This window comes from Macaca mulatta, chromosome 9 (assembly GCF_049350105.2).
Source record: "Macaca mulatta isolate MMU2019108-1 chromosome 9, T2T-MMU8v2.0, whole genome shotgun sequence".
Classification (NCBI taxonomy): domain Eukaryota; kingdom Metazoa; phylum Chordata; class Mammalia; order Primates; family Cercopithecidae; genus Macaca; species Macaca mulatta.
Window position 1 is genome coordinate 80,761,975 of NC_133414.1, and position 7,045 is coordinate 80,769,019.

The 7,045-nt window shown below is 40.7% G+C and overlaps 1 long non-coding RNA gene across 2 annotated transcripts; it reads right to left on the bottom strand.

Annotated features, from left to right (window-relative positions):
• Positions 1 to 940: 940 nt before the first annotated feature.
• LOC100429669 (uncharacterized) lies at positions 941 to 3,767 on the bottom strand. 2 transcript variants are annotated; one of them, XR_013398104.1, is made up of 3 exons: positions 3,628 to 3,767; positions 2,885 to 2,981; positions 941 to 1,142 (listed from the first exon to the last, which is right to left on the bottom strand). It is a non-coding gene; the product is annotated as an uncharacterized LOC100429669 (long non-coding RNA). The 2 variants fall into 2 exon arrangements; XR_013398105.1 differs by having other exon boundaries at positions 3,619 to 3,734.
• Between the last annotated feature and the right edge of the window lie 3,278 nt (positions 3,768 to 7,045).

Sequence of the window (7,045 nt, forward strand, 5' to 3'; positions counted from 1 at the left end):
GAGCACAGAGCACCAAGACTCATTTCACATGGCACTGAAGCACAGATGAGACACAGTGCAGTTTTTAAAAGGATTTATTTGACAAGTTTCACTTAGCGCAATATACCTAAAAGGAAATCACACTACAATGAAAGATTTACATCAAGGCCTCAGAATTTCATACAAACACCAAGACCAAAATCACCAAGACCAAAATCCTAAAGTATTGGTATTGCATCTCAAATTTTTCCCATTAACTTAAAAAAAAAAAAAAAGGCTTAAACTTATGTGCCTCACAGGTTACTAAATGAAACTAAAATTAATAAACATGCCAAAATGTTTCATTTTTGTTTTTTTGTTTTGTTTTTTTTTGAGACGGAGTCTCGCTCTGTCGCCCAGGCTGGAGTGCAGTGGCGCGATCTCGGCTCACTGCAAGCTCCGCCTCCTGGGTTTACGCCATTCTCCTGCCTCAGCCTCCTGAGTAGCTGGGACTACCGGCGCCCGCCACCGCGCCCGGCTAATTTTTTGTATTTTTAGTAGAGACGTGGTTTCACCGTGGTTTCGATCTCCTGACCTTGTGATCCGCCCGCCTCGGCCTCCCAAAGTGCTGGGATTACAGGCGTGAGCCACCGCGCCCGGCCTCATTTTTAATTGTAGACACAGCTCCTATATTGAGTTTTACAAAAAAATAAAAGCATGTCTTTCAACATGCATCCAGTGTTCAATGTAACGTGACAAAGGGCAACATTTAACATATCCAACTGCTTTTACCTAAATACGCTTACTGCTTAAGTATATCCTATAACTAACTTGAGAAAAGCTGGAACTTAAGTTTAACAGTTACCGTTTACTCAGCTTCACTGTTACATCCTAGATAGTACTATATTAAAAAATACTGGGCCTCAAGTCCTCATAACAATCCTGATTTCCACTTACAGAGTAAGCGTAAATCACAAGCTTGTATTGCAAAAACTGTTAAACTGAAGTTTTTTTTTCTTTAAAAAAAAAAAAGTTGACCAAGAGTCAGTGATCAGGATCGATCAATTACATTCCCCATCCACCACGCATACTGGACATGCTAGATATCCCTCCCATTCCATTCACGTCCATAGATGCACGGCTTCCACTACTGTAGTAGCTGCTGTTCATTGCTCCTTGGTTACCTGCAGAGAGATCAATTTGACAAGTTAGGAGTAATGTCAGACTACCAGTCAAATAAAATATAGTATTCCAAGAAAAAGTTTAAAAAGTATACAAGTACAAATGGCTGCTGTCCAAGTGGTGAGACGCATGTTTGGGAAAGGGGAATCCCGACACCAAACAAGCCTCAATTAACCCCTTTTCTCTGCAGTACCAACTTGCCAGACTCTTGTGCCACCATTTTAACAAATTCTTCAGGATCAACGTGAACAATTAAGTTTAAAGGAAAACTAGTATTTTTCAAAAACTGCAAAATTACTTCGTATTTTTAAAGCTAAACAAGGCATCTTTTTAAAACATTTACCATAAACATTCACAATGTGTCCCTCAAATGGCATTTGGGAAAAGGAAACACAGGAGAAGTCTCTTGCTATTCCTATTCATGGTGGGCAGGAAGTGTGACAACCAAGTTGGACTAAAGGCAACTCACTGTGCCCAAATGGCAGCCTCTATGGAGTTAAGTCAGAGTCATTGACTGCTATAGAAAATATTATTACAACATATCAATATTTGCTATTGGGAATTTAAATTATATTTTTTGAGAGAATATTTACCTATGCAATGTTTGATTGAAAAATCACTGAAGTTGCCGGGCGCGGTGGCTCATGCCTGTAATCCCAGCACTTTGGGAGGCTGAGGCGGGCGGATCACAAGGTCAGAAGATCGAGACCACGGTGAAACCCCGTTTCTACTAAAAATACAAAAAATTAGCCGGGCGCGGTGGCGGGCGCCTGTAGTCCCAGCTACTCAGGAGGCTGAGACAGGAGAATGGCGTGAACCCGGGAGGCGGAGCTTGCAGTGAGCCGAGATTGCGCCACTGCACTCCAGCCTGGGCGACAGAGCGAGACTCTGTCTCAAAAAAAAAAAAAAAAAAGAAAAAAGAAAAATCACTGAAGTTTTCCTGTAAAACTTGGTCTGCAAAAGGGTTTTGTGGGGTAAGATTATAATACCAAAATCACCATTCTTTAGACCAATTGAAAAAAAATAAATAAAACCAATCCTAGGTTAACTGACTAATACACATGGTCCTGAACCCAACCACCATTCTACTGTTTCAAATTCTACCTAAATCTAAAATTGATTTAATGCTAACCAAAAGACAAAAAAGTGAACAACTTTATTTACCGTTTTAATAAATGGAGGCAGATATTTTCTGGCTCAACAGTATTCCACCAAAGTTGCAATGACTAGTTTTCTTCTTTTTTTTTTTGAGATGGAGTCTCGCTCTGTCGCCTAGGCTGGAGTGCAGTGGCGTCATGTGATCTCTGCTCACTGCAAGCGCCGCCTCCCGGATTCACGCCACTCGCCTGCCTCAGCCTCCCCAGCAGCTGGGACTACAGGCACCCACCACCACGCCTGGCTAATTTTTTTGTATTTTTAGTAGAGACGGGGTTTCACCATGTTAGCCAGGGTGGTCTCGATCTCCTGACCTCGTGATCCACCCGCCTCGGCCTCCCAAAGTGCTGGGATTACAGGCGTGAGCCACTATTCCCAGCCGGCTGCAATGACTAGTTTTTAATTCACAGAACACTTCCCCCTCCCAATGATTGTTTCTGAAAATTAAGCTAGTAAAAACAGTTACATTTGGATTGAAAGGATACATGTAATAACCTGATTTCACCAAAAAGGAGCCTGCATCTTCCCAACTAAAGAAATCTGCCTAAAACTTATTCTAAGTATATTAAAAAAACAAAAACAGGCTTACCGTATCCACTCATGCTGCTCTGGCCACCACACACATCCGCCTCCATAATCACCACTCAGCTGCTGGCTGGCTGGGCCACCGTAACTGGACGGGTTTGCTGTTAAGAAAACAATAGAACCTTGTTCCTTATATAATGTAGTATCTGGTGGTATCAGACTTGTAATTCTCTATGATTTTCCAGTCTTGATTTTATATTACTATAACCCCTCCGCCTCCTTCTGCCTACTGTTTATAACCAGGCTACCCTTCTATCCATCATTTCAGCTAGTAAAACATTGATAAACCAAAGTGCTAACGGTATACACTTCAGCAGGACTAAACTCCACGATTCCATAAGTAGAGGCATTTTGTGAAGATCTTATGAAACTGCTTGACTGGATTTAATGGGGTTTCCTCCTAATTTGATGTATCAAAGGCATGTCAATACCTAATTATGCCCGCATTTATCTTAATCCTGTTTTGCTATTTTAGATTTAACCTTTATACTCAGAAAATTTAAGTAGTTTCACTCTGTAGTCCCCTCCCCTAAGAGTACTTAAATCTGATTTGAATTATCTATCCTAAGGAACTTCCTAACTCACAAGGATTTAAGAAAGACAAATACAAAATTCAAATATCAAGAAATTGCTTTCTTTGCCTAAGTTTGTTATGCTAAACTCATTAAATAAATAGATTAGCTTAACTTATAACTGACTTATACATATATAAACATTTTGGTTTTTAAAGAAACTAACGATATTTACGCAAACCCATGTCTCCAATCATTTGGCTACCAAAAGCACCACCACTTGCTCCTGCTGTAGAATTCAAGAAGAGTTCTACATATCTGTGTTCTGAAATGAGAAAAAAAAAAGTTTGAAAATGTTTGTTGGTGAAACAAAACAGGATAAGCACTTTTATAAAGTTTTTAAACAAGCAGATCTGTGAACTTCAAATACTCTGGCAAAGAAAATTCTAGCTACTTCTCTTAGGTCATCTACTTTAACTCCAAAATCTAGCCTTTACATATTCATCTATATTGTCAATTAAGGATATATACTTCAAGATGTGTGAATCACAAATCCCTGTTATACTAATTTTTAAAATCCAAACCTGCTTCAACACACTGCCCCCCATCCCCCAAGAATTAATCTATTACTGGAGAGGAAACTTCTCATATATCCTTATTTTTCTATTTCTCAATTGTAAATGTTAGTCACACAATCACCTGTTAAGAGCCCACAAATGCTCAATCACACTTCCGCACATTTACTTTGTCTTTTGACACAGCTGCCACAGCATCTTCACGAGCTGCAAACTCAACAAACATCTGCTTCACCAGTTACTCTGCCATCAGTACCAATTTCAATGTGTACTCTCTCAGGATTGAGCAGTGAAAAAAACTACAACACAAGGCATTTCCAAGAATTAAATCAACTTTCTAATGTTACAAAATAAAACTAAAATTTCTAACGTAGTGCTCACTTTATAGAATAAGGCTCAGACTTTTACTGCCATACTGAAATATTGACTTGTGAGTTCATCTTACATTATAAATGTCATTCTCAGGAGCTCTGTAAGGTAATCCATGCATGTCTCATTGTCAGTAGCTCTGTAACGTAATCCACACATGTGTACAGTGTCCTGTTGTGCTCTGGAAAGTAGAGCCACTATCCCTGTATCTGTGATCAGACATTCCTGAAAAACAGTAATTGAGGTCTAGATGAACAACAGTGTAAGCATCCTTCAACAGAGAAATTCAGTTCTTACCTTACCTCTTCCAAATCTAACCCAAATCCATAGCCATCATTAGAGCCATTGTAATCATCCAAGCCTCCATATCCTGAAAGACAAAGTACAATCAATCAAATAAAACACCAAGACAAAGGAACAGACTACTTGCCGAACCTTGCAATTCCTCACGTACCTCCACCATAAGCATCACGCCTCATCCTCTCAAAGCCAGCTCTTCTGCCAGTGCTGTTATACCTTCTGCCCCATTTTAAATTTTGCAGTCTGGAAAGAAAACAACCGTTAATACAGAATTTAAAACCTAAAACCACCTCTGGGTGACACAGATGAAATGTCTATTCCATGTCCCCACTACAAATTATGTAACTTGTGAAGCCTATTGTGGGGAAAAGAAAGAGAGATCAGACTATTACTGTGTCTATATAGAAAGAAGTACACATAAGAGACTCCATTTTGTTCTGTATTTGAGATGCTGTTAATCTGTGACCCTACCCCCAACCCTGTCCTTGCAAGAGACATGTGCTGTGGTGACTCAAGGTTTAACGGATTTTGGGCTGTGCAGGATGTGCTCTGTTAAACAAGTGCCTGAAGGCAGCTTGCTGGTTAAAAGTCCTCACCATTCTCTTAATCTCACGTACCCAGGGACACATACACACGGAAGGTCGCAGGGACCTCTGCCTAGGAAAGCTAGGTATTGTCCAAGGTTTCTCCCTGTATGATAGTCTGAAATATGGCCTCGTGGGAAGGGAAAGACCTAACTGTCCCCCAGCCTGACACCCGTGAAGGGTCTGTGCTGAGGAGGACTAGTGTAAGAGGAAAGAAAGCCTCTTGGCAGTTGAGATAGAGAAAAGTATCTGTCTCCTGCCCGTCACTGGGCAATGGAACATCTCAGTGATTGTATGTTCTGTTTACTGAGAAAGGAGAAAACCACCTTAGGGCTGAAGGTGGGAGGTGCTAGCGGCAACGCTGCTCTTCATGCACTAAAAAGGTTTATGGAGATGTTTGCATATGCATATCAAGGCACAGCATTTTCCCTTAAACTTATTCATGTCACAGTGATCTTTATTCATATGGCTTACTGCTGACCTTCTCCCTACGATGATCCTATTATCCTGCCACTTCTCTTTTCATAAGATGGTAAAGATAATTATCAATAAATACTGAGGGAACTCAGAAACCAGTGCTGGCGCGGGTCCTCTGTATACTGAGCAGCGGTCCCTTGGGCCCACTTTTTCTTTCTCTTATACGTTATCTCTGTGTCTTATTTCTTTTCTCAAGTCTCTCATTCCACCTAACGAGAGAAACATCCACAGGTGTGGAGGGGCAGGCCACCCCTTCAGCCTATATATAAAATGACCACGATATTACCAACTCGTAGAACTCCAATAAAAAAAAAACCTCACTCCCAAGGTGATATGTTTCCAACCCATCAACAACATCCAATATTCAAAGCAGTTTCAGAATGAATTCCTCTCAAGTCCTTGCTACTAATGTCTACATCACACATCTTTTATCAATTTCTCGGAACATTATCAAGCCTGGACTTTCTGACTTTACAGCAAACATACTTCGTTGCGAGTTGTTTCTGTTTTACCTTACCAGCAGCCACATTGCGGTTTCTCATTCAAATCCAAATTGCATGCCCAATACTCACCTCAAAGGGGATCAGTGTTACCAAGCTAAAATGCTCCAAGTTGCAGGGCTGAAGCCAAACCCAGTGTTGCCCCCTGCAAGGTGGCTTCCAGTGTACTTGGTTCTTGTTTTACAGGTCGTTTTCCGTTACTGACACTAAATTCACATAGTTAAGTCAATACTACAAACGTCTTGCCAAAAGCTGTCAATTTCATCCAAATAGAATTTTATCAGTCTGATTTCTTTTTTCCAGTCTAATAATGGGAACAAGCACATTCTGATAGAAAATACTCAGGAAACTTATGTACTGCAAAAAAACTTCCCTGGGCTTTAGTGTCTTCAACCGTATAGTGAGCCAGGTGAATAATTAAATGAGCAAACACTCTTCAATTACCAAATCTTGATTAGGAAAACTGAAATTAAGACGTGACATTTTAACTTTCCGAAGAATGCTCCTTTTCAAGGAAACATCAAAACTAGAAACAAGATGTTACATTTCGAGATACTGCAAAACATTACTATTATTTGTCTAATTACTTGGCGGTTTTCTCAAGATCGACGAGAAAATCCCACCTATGCCAATTTATCCTCTAGAAATAAGACACTAGGCCAGTCGCAGTGGCTCACCCCTGTAATCCCAGCATTTTGGGAAACCGAGGCGGGCGAATCACTTGAGGTCAGAAGTTCGAGACCAGCCTGGCCAACATGGTGAAACACCGTCTCTACCAAAATACAAAAATCAGCCGGGCGTGGTAGTGCGCGCCTCTAGTCCCAGCTACTCGGGAGGCTGAGGCAGGA